Below are 15,649 nucleotides of genomic sequence, written 5' to 3' on the forward strand. Positions count from 1 at the left end.
CCCTTGCAAGCTTCTTCATCTCCCAGTACTTACTATATGTATACGTTTATTTTTATTTGTAGCTGTACCACTACAATAATGCTATTCGTTAATATTATTATACTTGTGTCAATGGTACGTCATCGATTTATAGCTTGTATCTATTTCCCTCATTTAACTTTTCGCTGGCTAATGACGGTTAGTTGCCGGGGATCAAATAAATAAATAAATAAACGAAAATACACCTAATATCCCAAGTGTTGATCCTTGACGTATAGGGCGGTGCCACAACCCGGGAACCTGTGACGTGGTGGAGTTTGAGAGCAGATGCAAGACGAAAAAAACTGCACATGTCCCACGTTCTGGAACCCAAGAAAGAGCAAGGATAGCATACAGCCTTGAAGCCTGCAGACTCATAACATAGACGAAGCCTTTAAATAGGACTCTATAGTGCTGTGGCAGAAATTCTTTGTATGCACTTTGCAAATATTGTTGAAACGTCCCCTTTGTACAATTATACATGACTGTGCTTAAACTGACACAATATTTTTAGCGCAACGGAATCTGACTTTCAATAATCCCTACAAAAGAATGGCCCTGACTGCCATTACAAACTATACCTTTCACAAATCACTTACCTCACAAAAATCTTCGTTACTCGAACTACTGCAATACAGCGAGCGCCAATACTGCCAGCTAAATAAAAACTACTGAAGGCTCTAACTACTGATAGGCATAGTTAGCAAATGAAAGATTTTGATAGAGAAGAAACAATGTATTTACCTTAATAGTGTTCAAAAGTCATAATATACATAGCAGTTCATGACATCCATTCTTACAAATGTACTGTTTCTGATGGACACACGTCCAGATCACCCATTCTCAAAAATCCGCCATCTCACTTCTCCACATCCACCACTGCTGGCGGCTCATCTCCAACTGCGCAACGCTACGCGCTGTTAACAGCCAACAGCCCAACATACAATGGCAGACAACAATGAAAACTAGCCACAGACTGCACACAGCACAACCAGTGATTTTCATACAGAGCGCTACGTGGCGTTACCAATATAAAAACCTAAACGGGCTACTTACATTGTGATCTCAATACATTACGTGAGCTAAAGAGGGACAACTGTTAGTATTGCGGAATGTCAGTAACAGATGGAGCGGTGGTTTGTTACACAATACTGAACTGTAAGCAACGTCATTTATTATTTGTTCATATTACTAAATGCAGTGACTGTTCTTCTCCGATCATTTCCGCGTAACTATACCCTTATAGCATTCTTTGATTGTTCACGTGTGATGTCAGTCCAGGACTCCACGACTGGACGAGTACAACATAATTTACATACTGCCGCTTAAAGTTGAAATTGTAAGTATTTGGGTTAGCTGAGATGCCAGGGCGGCTGGAAAATCTTCTGTAGCTACGCTTCTGCCGGCGAGCGAGTGATCAGCGACAGGAAAATAAGCAGTTTTTCCCTGGTGTGGTGATCGTTGACCTGAGTACCAATGCGTGGGACGAAGGTGTCAGCACTAAAGATAGCGGCTATAGCGGTATAGCAGACTGGTGGATATTGGAAGATATTTTGAAATTAGACAATAATATACATATAACAAAACCAAACCCATCAGAGGAATCATAGCACCGAAATGTACATCACAAGAACCACTGAAGTTCCCCTCTTAGTAATAAGTGAATACTCTTATGAATATTATTAAAAATTAATAGCAGTTGAATGATTCAGGCAATGTGGACAAGCCGTCATCACTAAAAGCCAAAAATCTGTTTACATTTCATTCATTGAATTGTTACTTATTTTATATCTTTTCATGAAAACGTGCTACATTATCGTATTCTCCACACTTAAAGTGACTGCAAACTCAATATGACTCTTCTTACAACGTACCCTTCTGTACTTAAGCATCATATGTACAACTTGTGATTTCTAGTTTATTTAATTAATATCGAAAGTGGTCATTTAAATGCAATATTTAATTATATTAGAACAAATAAGCCCTTGGTCACAAATATTAAGTCAAAATTGGCCTGGTTTCGACGCTACTATGAGCGTCGTCTTCAGAATTACCCTAACTGTTCTAAAACATATTAGGTATATAATACATTAATAAAATTAAAGTTTGTACTGACTGGAAAAGGATGCAGTACTTACAAGTCACATATTACAAAAGATCTAAGCCGGAAAGGCGACGTCGTGAATAGTTGTAAGTAAGATGGCGAGCCGCTAAGGGCTGCTCGTACTTAAGTGAACAAGGGTAAGTGAACAAGGGTAAGTGAACAAGGGTTGCAACAAGACTGAGGTGCCCACGTTAGAACGTGTGGGCAAGTAAACATGGTGTTGCTACGAGCGCCATCTAGTAGCCGCAGAAACAATTAGGCTACTGTACATTCAAAATTAGACACATGAAATTGTGATGCAGCTGATTCAGGCATAACGTAAGCACTAATGATAATACAATGAAGTTACATATTTATCTGCTTTAGACAGAGATACATGTTGTAACGTAAAAAAAACCGTTAGTTATGACATACAAGAAAACAGCAAAGATGTAACAGGAAAACAACATTTCGGTAAACTGCATGAGGAAATATGAATCTAAGATTAAGTAATGGCTTTATACAGTCGAAAAAGTTTTTATTTTGCAGCTGCAGCTTTTCGATGAGAATGAGGCCATCATGACGAGAGAGATGTTTGAAAATCTCCAGTTCCTCTAAAACATCTAACCTACGCCCGTTCTTTTCGGTATGCAGAATATTGTTATCGCTTATGGCTTTAGGCACGTGTCCAGTAATTAACAGATGAACGGCAAAGGATGAATTTAGTGGACTGATGCCGTTCTCTCTCAAAAGATGTTTTTTATGTCTGATGGTGAAAGCACGTCCAGTTTGCCCTATATAATAGGAGGAGTAGGTATCGCAGATGATCTTATAAACGCCATAACTTTCTGTAGGGGAGCGAATGGATTTCAGATTATGAATGAAGTTTCTCTTTAGATTATTATTAGTAGAGAAGGCAACATTGCAGTTGTATTTGTTGCGAAGCATGCACTGAATCTGATAGGAAATGGGTCCTATGAAAGGAATAGAAAAACGTTTTTTATGGGTTAATTTCAGTGCATGAGGTGTTGAGCGTGGTAGTTCTTGCAGTTTTCTTTTTTAGGATATCGTCCACTATGTTAGGCGTATATTCATTATTGACTGCTATGGTTTTAAGTAAATTAATCTCCTCATTAAACTTTTCTGTTGAAAGTGGTATGGAGGTGGCTCGGTGGACGGGAGAGTGAAAAAGGGCCATTTTTTGAGACTGTGGATGAAAAGAGGAAGCACGCACGATTTGGTCAGTATACGTTTCGTTTAGAAAAATATTGTAAGTGATGTTATTGTCTTCTATTGTAACCGTCAAGTCTAAATAATGTAATTGGCGGTTTTCGTTTCCGAGTTCAGTAGTGAAAGAAATTTTTTCATGGAGGTCGTTAAAAAGTTTAAATATATGATCAATTCTATCGGTGGGTCCGTTACAGATGACTAGAATATCATCAACGTATCTTGTGTAAGAAAGGATACCTAGTGAAGCGGCTGAGTCACGGTTAAACAGCTTTTTCTCCAAGGAACTGATAAAGATGTTGGCAAGCATGCCGGCTAAAGGGTTGCCCATGGCCAGCCCATCAGACTGCTGGTACAGTTTTCCGTTGAGTTCAGAGTAGTTGTACTTGACAACGACATTAATGAGATTCATAAAATCGGTAATCCGTTCATCTGATAGAATTTTTTAAATTGACGTAAGTTTACTTCCACAATGATGAGCGTCTCATGTACTGGGACACTGGTATAAAGATTTTTAATATCTAAGGAAAAGAGCTTGGTGTCTGAACTGCATACTAAGTTTTTAATATTTGGACCAAAACGTGGCTGTTAGGAACGGAATAATTATTTTCGAAAACGAAAGATTTTTCAAAGTTTCGTGTAGAAATCGGACCAAATCGTGATATGCGCTATTCATGCTATTGGAGATTGGACGTATTGGATGATTAGATTTATGAATTTTGAACTGGGACCGAAGTTTAGGGGGCTGAGGGTTCATATTGATGAATAGTTTCTTTTGGAAGGGTTTTATAAAAAATTTTGCATTGTCAATGGCTGACGTCACTTCTTTCTGTAATTTAGGAGTCGGATAATCATGCAGCTTCGATATGTTGTTTACACTGAAGAAATTTTCAGTTTTAGAAATGTACTCAAAAATATAAGCAATGACTAGACAACAACCTTTAACGGATTTAGTTATTAAAGCATTTGCTGTTTTAAGTTTATTATTAATGGAAGTTACTAAAATTCTGTCGTTATGCGTAGCATTAGTCAAAGTAGCTGTATTTGATATCACCATTGAGCAGAACGCAGAGAGATACTTCCATTGAACAGGCCACCTTTATTTTTTATCGTGTTTTAGTAACAATATATTGGTCATTTATCATAAGCGCATGTGCACAGATTTTAAGTTATTTTTAATTCTGCACAAACTATCAGACGTAAGGTAATGTGTGTGTGTGGGGAGGGGGGGGGGGAGGGGAGTCGGGAACAAAGACATTTCATTTAACATCTATGTTGTAATTGCAACTTGTATATACTTTAAGTGGTGGTTCATTGTCTGTGTTTTATGATCGTTCTCAATTTTTTGAGGATGCTGCAGACTTATAGGTATGAGTGAGTAGTAGTTCCAGGTCATTCTCTGTTGGACGGCCACGCGGTGCGGACAGGCAACTTGCATGTTGGTGAGAGGATAGCGTAGTTTTAGGATTTGTAATGTGAATGTATTTTATTCCTGCAAGATTCAGAATTTCAGCCGGTCGGAGTGGCCTGCGGTTCTAGGCACTACAGTGTGGAACCGCGTGACCGCTACGGTCGCAGGTTCGAATCGTGCATCGGGCATTTTGTGTGTGATGTCCTTAGGTTAGTTAGGTTTAAGTAGTTCTAAGCTCTAGGGGCTGATGACCACAGCAGTTAAGTCCCATAGTGCTCATAGCCATTTGAACCAGAATTTCAGAGTGTAATCTAGTTCACATACTATCTGTTATTTAATTTAGGGCTATATTGTGTTTTTAACTGATCAGAAAAGTAACACTTCCTCAAGTACAATGTCTTATTGGTGTTCATAAAATCAGTCCGCCGTTGAACCACAGATGATAAAGCCGTAGTGTACCTTTACCTTCGTGACTGATGTAGACTGAAAATATCTTGCCCTTCAGTTTATCAGTAACATGTACACTATTAATAGTATAATTTACCAAATGGGTGAACAAACAACGGTGAAACTGTAAAATACATGTTCCCAATATGTTACCCTACACTACTGACTAGTGTAATTTTGTAAAACGGAACTTGATAGTAACCAGTCAGTCACAAGTGTTATGGTAGTATGGGGCATGTAACCTGTCTCAACAATATTCCAGTCTAATTCTAAGCTGTCTGTATAAAATGCTTTTTGTTTAGTGAGAGCTTCCAACTTCCATACTTCGTCTATCCACTCTCGTACTAAAACTGCTTGAATACAAATGAATCTCAAGAACTCCAGCTACTTGACTGGAGATTCTTGTATCTTGATGAAAAATACATGATTCCATGGAAAGCAGATAGTCTGTAACTATTTGCACCTCTTTCCCTACTTCTGCAGAAGCGCGTTACGGACGAGAATGATCCTGTTATCGTTTTAGCCTTTTAGAGCGCACAGTGAGTAATTTTTCTACAACTGTCACACCGACTTCCATGTTTCATAATCGGCAACACTGAGATACAATGGCCGTTAACGACATTAATCAGTGATATGAAATTAGTCTCAATTTAACTGCGATTTTTGACGCACATATTTTCCAGGGAGTTAATTAAATTATGCTTCGCTGGCGTGTGGCTTTTATGCACGAATACTGTGCTCTAATTATTCATTATCTATAATTGAAATAATGTTCTCGCTGTTTGGAGCTAAATGTACTTTGTTGTCTGCATACAAAAATGACTATGTTAACAAAATGAGCTGTTGTGTAACTACACTTTACTGCAATTCTTTACAGACGACCCTTGTCACAGGTAAATTACTATTTACAAGCCGTACTTCAAAGTGCAGCTACTGGCCGCTTCCCGTTCATTGTTTTACAAACCTTCGTTTGTTCAGTGCGTCGGTAATCAACGACGTGGCTCTCGCCCCGTTATTGAATTTCCTGGGGCTACTGGAAACTTCGTTACAGAGGGGCGAAACATAGTAAATCGAACGGGTAATGCAAAAAGCTCTCGAACAAATCTTAATCCATTACATTTTGTCAATATCGATACATTTCCTCGAGGGAAATAAAGATGGAAGACACAATTTGTCTTAAACGTACCGCTTTGTATCGATGTATCTGTAAACTGAGTGCTAAGTGGAGCAGTAACATTTTTGAAAAATTCTGAATCTCCATCTTGCGGCCGAATCCCTGTTAGTTAGGGAATATATATATTGGAACTGGGATGAAGGACATAAATGACGATACTAGCGTAGCGTCAAAAAGTGTTAATAGCATTATCTTAGGAACGTTTATATCGGGACATCGCTTTGACCCATGCTTAAGGTCTGAGCTAGGCGCAGGTCTTGGGTACTGTTTCTGGGAGGGTATTACACTTTTTCACGGCCTACCTTGCAGTTTCCTCACGCTCGAAAAATATGAGCCACAGGTGCCTAAGAATTTTAATAAAAATACCAAGGAAATACATGAAATTTTCCGTATTGATATGGTAGGGAGTTTGGATGTGAGAGTGGGAAGGTGGTGGGAATTAAGAACGGAGCCCAAATTTGATATAAATAATGACGAGCAATATTTATTTTCCACGGAAGCCAATTTCACATAAACAGTGGCGAATAATTAAGCTCCAGGAAAAACTAGAATATGCAAAATTTTAAATCACTGTCCTTTAAATATCTTGTTCTTTAATTTTCAATAAATCAAACCTTCTGAATTTGATAAACATTAGAAAAATCGCCAGCAGACGCACTCAAAAGATTTAACAATTATTTTAGCTATCCAAAAATCAGTATTACGTTGACCACATTATGCACAAAACATTAAACATCAACAAAAGTTGTGAGACAACAGAATATGTAACTTTTATCTGGACTTCAAAATAAGAAAGTGAGTGTTAGCAAATCAGTAACCATAAGCATCTAAGCTGTTATTCATAAGAGCAGGCAAGATGCAAACAAAATATAATAAAGGGGCTGAACACATGGATTAGCCAACATCCAAAATATCATGTAGACCTCCAACCATGGGAGAGAGAATCAGGCCAGACAACTCAGCCAGTTTGCCCTGTAAATACTTAAGGTTAACAGTGCTAAATGTAGATCTACACTAATAATAAAAGTGTAAAACAATCGAGTATCTCTTTTAGTCAGTTTGAACATACCAGTCTCCAAAAGTGCTAGTCGAAGTGTCATGGATTTTCCCCAGGTAACTTGAGCGTAGCTTGCGGAAAGATATAGGCTTCATTTAATCAAAATCGGATAATGGACTAAAGATACCGTAACTGAAAGTGTTATATTAAACCACCGTGTCCGTCTGTCTGTCTGAGCATGCTAATGTCCAGATCTGCGTGATGAATTTTCATGGGGTTTTCGCAGGTACCTTCAGCGTGGCTTGGAATAAAATGCAGACTTTATTTCATCAAAATCGGACAACTGAATAAAGGAGACCATAATTTAAAATTTTATCTAAAATCATCAGCTCAGCTTAGCAGTTTGCATGCTTAATCGTAACGGTGCAGTACATCAATGAACCATTACATGTCGCAGTTAGTTTCGTAGAGCACCGAAGAACCGTCATATGGCGTTGTTAGCGTTTTTAAACTCAAATTTCGGAAGTTTCTTAAATGACAGTATTAAGAGTTCCAACTTTACCTTTACAAGTACAAAAAATGGTTCAAATGGCTCTGAGCACTATGGGATTCAACTGCTGAGGTCATTAGTCCCCTAGAACTTAGAACTAGTTAAACCTAACTAACCTAAGGACAGCACAAACATCCATGCCCGAGGCAGGATTCGAACCTGCGACCGTAGCGGTCTTGCGGTTCCAGACTGCAGCGCCTTTAACCGCACGGCCACTTCGGCCGGCTTTACAAGTACAAACTGACAGCAAATTTACTTGCAAAAGACATGATATAATGATTTCGGTTTGTGTATTAAAATTTTAAAGACATCAGTATGCTTTTGTCGATAAGTTTTAGCTATATTATTTCCTAGGAAAAACTAGTTTATTAAGTTCGCTTTGTGATGCAGGTGCCTACACATTAGATTTTTATTTCATTTTATTTATGAAGGGAAATGCCTACAAAATGGTGGTGTCTTTCAGAATAGACTAGAAGGGCTAAAGTACTAAGGAATATGCGGTCTCAGGAGCCCAATGAAGACCGTGAGGCGAGATTTACTATGGGTCTAGATCAATTAGGTTTAACTCAGTGTTTGAAAACTTCTCCTGAAATTGAGGCGCGACGTAACTCTGACCGAGAGCGTTGTGCATTATCTCGCTCCTCAGAACCCTGCACTCCCAGAGGCTTAAAGTTGCCTCTATCCAACGTTACGTCGTAGAAGTGGAATCTTTGATGGGAAGTGACGCAAGTATTCTTACCTCGAATCACGCTTATTCCTAACAATTTATCACATCGTTTTAAATGTGTACAATTCGCCATGAGGTTGTGTTACGCCAAGACTATCAACAAAGCATAAGGTCAGACGCTGCTTTTGGCGGTCGTGGACCTTAGTGTCAGCCGTACGTGAATCTCTCCCATTTCAGTGAAGCAACCATGCTCTTGTCATGTCGGTAGTCATGCTAATTCAAATGTTGTATACCTAAAACTCTTTTTATGTCAAATACATGTAGGTTAGTGACGCCACACTGGCACCAAACTTCACAACAGGACGACGTTCTTGATAGTCATCGATACTTCTGACGCCCCTGAAAGTGTCAACCCTTGTCTTAGGACCCTTTGGGGCTACATCCCCATTGGAAGCGATCGCACCCCCTTGGAGTGGAGCTCCAAGCCTCGATTACAGAGCTTAGGATACAGTTATAAATAAATACCTGAGCAACATCGGTTTTCTAAAGTAGTAACAAAATAACTAAGAACGTGCAAATGGGCCTTTCGATGCTGACTGAGGAACCCAAAACAAATAACTGAGTCTGTTAGGCCAACGTATACTGAAAGTTAACTGACAATGAAAAGATTAAAGAGTCCTAAACTTATAAACTATACGCTCTCTAGATCAGGTAATACAGAACTAGGTAAAATGTAAGCCCTCTTTCAATTGAATCAATGTGTAACTTTGGCATGTCCTTTTCACTGTAATGCTGATCCACGTGAAGGGCATCGGTCAAACTAGCGGCCGAGTGGTTCTAGGCGCTTCAGTCTGGAACCGCGCGACCGCTACGGTCCCAGGTTCGAATCCTGCCTCGGGCATGGATGTGTGTGATGTCCTTAGGTTAGTTAAGTTTAAGTAGTTCTAAATTCTAGGGGACTGATGACCTCAGAAGTTAAGTCCCATAGTGCTCAGAGCCATTTGAACCATTTGTGTGATGTCCTAATGTCCTAAGGTCAGTTAGGTTTCAGTGGTTCTAAGTTCTAGAGGACTGATGACCTCCGATGTTATGTCTCATAGTGACTTGTTTTCAAACAAGCGGCTAGTAGTATAAGGCAGAGCGGCTTACTGCAAGAACCCGCACATCTAAGCCAGTAGCAAAAAAACAGAGGTTTTCACGGTCTATGGTAGACACTTCACCACTTGCAAGGTACGATGCTCACCGTTACCGGCAGCGCGAAGCAGGCCTAGTAAAACTCCAAAGTACGGTCCGCTACCGCAGGGGCAGGGCGAAGAAGCGAGTCTCCGGTACGCGTACACATATCCCCAAAGTAAAGATCCACCATCCAAATGCAGCGAACGGACCTTCACACCTCGCCAGCTCAGACCGTGATCCAGACAGACACTTTCATTTGCAGTTAAACTTCGGCAGACCTCATCGTGAGCTGTACTTGCGTTGAAATCGCGCACGGGATGCTGCAGGACCATCACCTACTAAGATGTCAGAGAAGCTATAGCTAGATAACGAAACTCAAAGCAGTTGCGCAAGCAAACGAATCAATATGAGCCTGCATGCTTGGCTTAAATACAGTCATAATGACATTCTTTTCTGTTCTCCGTCTTTGCCTTAGTTGCTCTAAATTCGTGGAGGTATTTAGTTTTATAGACGGTACATACCTGCACGAGCAGTTGTAATGATACGTTTACATGAGAGTATTGGTTTTCTGGGATAGGGAGGATAATGAGCTCAATTTCCACGCACACACCCCCACACCCCCTCCCTTTCGATCCACACCTAACAAGAGCATCGATAATCAGGACTTGAGTTTTCTTCTTCAGGATCGGTGATGGATGTCAGAATTTTAATTAGTGAAACACCTGCAAGACGTGGATTGCCGGACCAGAAAGACAAAAACCCTCATGATTAGATTCGTTTCGGACCAATTATGAAATGAAGTGACAGTTGAATTGTAAACAACACATTTCTGAAAATATTGGTAACAAGTGCAGTAGGTAACAATCGTTGCGACTGCAATAAATTTGGAAAAGAGCTGGAATATTCACGTGCCATTAATTTGGCGTTGTGGTGTAAACTTTGTCAGGTGACATATTTATTGATTGTGAAGTTGTTTTCGAAGATAATCTTCAATACCTTCTATGTCTATTATTAACTTATGCAGTAAGTTAAAACGTTGAACGTTATCGTTGGCTAGCTCTACAGAATACTTTACTTTTGTGTTCCATATTCTCCATGCGGAATACATTATGCTTAATGCAACTTCAACAGTTCACGATCCTGACAACGTAATGTTGAAATACTCTTTATCACTCACACGGAAAGAATATGTGACTTAAATCGCCTAGGAAAGAACTTGAAGAGGCTTTGGAGGAAAAACAAAAGGCTTATCAACTCATGCTACAGGAGCTCAAGAAACACAGTGGAGATATAGGAAGAAACACATAATGAGAAAGGCACAATAAGACCTGCAATAAATTATTAGCAAATGTCGACCATTATGCGCGCAGCAAACAGAACTTTGATAAAAAAATTATAGAGAACTTAAATCAGCCAGAAAGATATTCACTGAAGCGCCAAAGAAACTTTTATAGTCATGAGTATTCAAAAACAGATATATGTAAACAGGAAGATTGCGGCGCTCTGGTCGGCAAAGCCTATAGAAGACAACAAGTGTCTGGCGCAGTTGTTAGATCGGTTACCGCTGCTATGGAAATGAGCGTTTGGCGTCATTGGCCGGAAAGCCCCTTGCGCAGCAGGTCCGGCCGCCTTGGTGCAGGTCTTATTACATTCGACGCCACGACGAAACAGTGTGTGTCGTAACACATATCATACGATCATGTCCATTCTTATTGTCGGTGTTCTTCGTAAGTTACTTTCTTTACCGGTTCTACGGAGACCCACCTCATTCTTTACATTACCAGCCCACCTAATTTTCTACATTGTTCTGCAGGACATCTCAGATACTTCGATTCTCTTCTGTTCTGGTTTTCCTGCAGTCCATGAGTCACTACCGAGCGAGGTGGCGCAGTGGTTAGCACACTGGACCCGCATTCGGGAGGACGGCGGTTCAATCCCGTCTCCGGCCATCCTGATTTAGGTTTTCCGTGATTTCCCTAAATCGCTTCAGGCAAATGCCAGGATGGTTCCTTTGAAAGGGCACGGCCGATTTCCTTCCCCATCCTTCCCTCACCCGAGCTTGCGCTCCAATGACCTCGTTGTCGACGGGACGATAAACACTAATTTCCTCCTCCTCCTCCTCTCATGAGTCACTATCATACAATACTGTGCTCCAAATGTACTTTCTGAGCAACTTCTCCCTCAATTAAATGTTTGTGTTTGATACCTGTAGATTTCTCTTGCTCTCTATGCTAATCTGTTATTTTTATGTCTTCCTTGCTTTGTTCGTCATGGGGTATTTTGCTTCTAAGGTAGGAGAATCCTACTTCTTAATCGATATTAATGTTATATTCAGTGCTTCTCTCATATCTGCTACATCTCATTACTTACTGAATTACCCACTCGGTATCCTCATATACTTTCTCTTTCCCTTCTTCTTCTGAATGTGACATCGGCATATATACCTGAACTATTGTCGTCGGTGTTCGTTTGCTGTTGATCCTGATGAGAACAACCCTATCACTTAACTGTTCACAATAACTCACTCTCTGGACTACCTTCCTATTCACTACGAATCTTACACGTGTTATACTATTTTCTGCTTCTGACCAGAAATTTTTTTCTTCTTTCCATTTCACTTTATCGACCCCCGCTATATCTAGATTGAGCCTTTACACTTCTCTTTGCAGATTTTCTAGCTTCCCTTCCGAGTTAAGACTTCTGACATTCCACGTTCCGACTCGTAGAAAGTTATCCTTCCGCTGGTTACTGAATGTTTTTCTAGTGGGCACCTACCCTTTGGCAGTCCCCTCCCGGAGATCGGAATGGAGGACTAATCTGGAATCTTTTGCCAATAGAGAGATCATCGTAGCACTTTGTCAATTACAGGTAACATGTCCTGTGGATGATCCTTATTCTTCTTTAATGCATTTGTTCCCTTCGCCCTCTACATCCTCAGCAATTTACCATCGCCGATATTTTCGCCTTTTACCTGCATTTTCCCTCTCCAGGGGCAAGAGGTTGCCAAGAACTTCTGTAAGCTCTTCTGTCCTCTTTGACAAGGCCGTTGCCAGAACAAGAGCTGCTATTTGTTCTGTAAATCTTTGACCGGCATTAGTGATGACTCTCATTCAACACTGAAGGATGGGTTGGATTCGAACATGGGACGTTATCCCATACTCGCAGGGGCACGTGATGATGACAAATGAGGACATTCTATACCTATTAAGAAGTGTACCTTAGTACAAGGTTAACATATCCTCTTTACGAAGTGCGACATATCACTGACTAATGTTGAAAAGTTAAAATTGTTCATAGCATTTACCACAGGTTGAAAATATTTGATTAGTGTGCTTTCGGCACTAACCAGAACTGGCTCGTTATAACTGACAGCCGACGCGCCTGCACATACAGTTACAACAAGAAGAAAAAGTTAAAATGATTATTAACATCATACCCAATATTAATGCAGCAGTAAGTACGAGAACGTTTGTGAAGAATGTGACTTACAATATGAAAGCCAAATTCACAATCGGTGTGTGAGGAATACGGAGGAATACGATTCAGTGTCAGAAAACAACAATTGAAACAAGGGTTAAAATAAGGAAATGTAATATAAATATTTGAAGTCAAGTGCGTACAGATAAAAGTACTAAAATCTAGTAATTTAAATAGTTATTAAAGGCTAGTGATCTGTCACAGTGTTTGAGGCGTAAAATGTCCGCATGCAAGTGCAGCGCAGTCGATGTCGAGGTGAACACGCTGTGGAATTTGGGAAAGACGGCAGTGCATGTTGCAGTCATATGTACTGAATGCACTCAAAAATGGTTATCGGCACCAGCGTTTCCAATACTTCAAGCTCGAAACACATGTTTTTCAAAGTAGGTCATCGACAACATTGAAAAAAGATTTCTGATGAAATTCGCGTTGTTCGTTTTGTACAATTATTAGTTCAGGAGAGTTTTTCGGTTTATTACAAACTTTTGTTCCCTCCAACAAAGCATACATCTTTACCTTGCTGGCGGTATGCAGTACCTCCATACTGTGTCTAATATCCTGCAGAGTATATCCTTTTGCAGCAATGTACTCACAGAAAGCAGTCTTATTGTGGGAATGTGTGTGCTTCGCTAACGAGATTCCAATCAACGGCTTGCCTGGCCAATGTAGTTGTGGCCACAGTCATTGCATTTAATTTTGTATACTCCTGCACTCAGAAACCTATCAAGTTTGGGACTATTTCTGTGCCAATGAACGTCTTTCAATTTGTTGGTCGTTTGAAAGACTAATTTAACGTTATTTTCCCGAAAGTGTTGCTTAATGTTCTGTGACAACCGTTATGAGCCATGGTTACATATTTTGCTTTTAACTTATGTTCATCGTTCTTACACAATGTGCAATTATCGTAATGCGAGATCTTCTGTTTCTTAACTTAGTTACACACTGCGCAGCACAATTAAATGATCACTTTCTCGAAACCCCGTACTTGACTTCCTGACGACGCATCAGTTTGAAATTTCTCTCAGAGGTTCCTCTAACCTTCCTCTGTAACCATGCAGAATTTTGGAGCCCAGCGACGTCACCCTCTGCTTTGACGACGCTTCAAACAGCATTGTGTCGGCACAGAAAAAAGGCCATAGCTTAGAAGTTCATGTGACATGTAGGTTAGTGACGCCACACTGGCACCAAACTTCACCACAGGACGACGTTCTTGATAATCATCGATACTCCTGACGCCCCTGAAAGTTTCAACCCTTGGATTAGGACCCTTTGGGGCTACATCCCTATTGGAGGTGATCGCACCCGCTTGGAGTGAGCTCGACTGCGATTTTTGCTGTCGTGTACATAATGGAACTGCTAGGGACCGTGCAAAACCATTCGACGAAATTTGAATGTGATCCGAAACAGCAAAAGGTGCCTACTCATTTTCAACCCCACCTGTTTGCGCTCTCCTGTGGCGTGATTACGAGGTGTTTGGGGATGCAACATTCAGAGATGCGTGAATAAAACTGCAAAGTGTCCGTCGGTGGAGCCCACCCACATTTATTGAGAATGTCATGAATATACGATGTGCGACAATAAAGTAATGAGACTGACGTGAAACAAAATGTTGCTTACCGTTTTAGTCAAGTTTATGTTGTCTCCTTCAAAGTAGTTCCCTTATGATTACACACGCTGTTTCCAGCGCTTTTACCATTGATGGTAACATTTCTGGAACTCATAATCTGTAATATCCTCCAAGACCCTCGTCACAGCTTTTTGGACATCTTGTGTTGTTTGAAAATGGTGTCTCTTGCCGCCGTTTTGACTCTTGGAAATAGAAAAAAGTCGCACGGAGAGATATCTGGTGAATAAGGTGCCAGTAGTAGTACTGAAATTTGTTTTGAGGTTAAAGACTGCTGTACTGACAGGGCAGTATGGGATGGCGCATTATCGTGATGCTGAATCCAGTTATCACCAATGTTGGCACGGACACAAAGAACTCTTTCACGAAGTCTTTCTAAAATTTCTTTGTAGTAATATTGGTTAACTGTTTGTCAAGCAGGCACCCACTATTTATGAACAATTCCCTTGGAATCAAAGAAGAACACAAGCATGCATTTCACTTTTGACTTTGACATGCGAGCTTTTTTTTTAGTGTGGGTGATCCCTTTGAGCACCATTGCGAACTTCGGCGTTTTGTCTCTGGATCGTACTGAAAAAAAAAACAACTTTCATCACCAGTGATAACACGGCTCTACAACTCTGGATTGATTTCTGTTTGCTCTAACAGATCGGCTGCCACATTTTTCCGTGTTTCTCGCTGTTGTGGTGTAAGATTTTTGGGGACCCTTTTGGCACAAATCTTTCTCATACAAAGATCTTCAGTTATTATTAGACGAACCGTTTCTCGATTGATGGTCAGTTCTTCTGCAATCATTTT

This window comes from Schistocerca serialis, chromosome 8 (assembly GCF_023864345.2).
Source record: "Schistocerca serialis cubense isolate TAMUIC-IGC-003099 chromosome 8, iqSchSeri2.2, whole genome shotgun sequence".
Lineage (NCBI taxonomy): Eukaryota > Metazoa > Arthropoda > Insecta > Orthoptera > Acrididae > Schistocerca > Schistocerca serialis.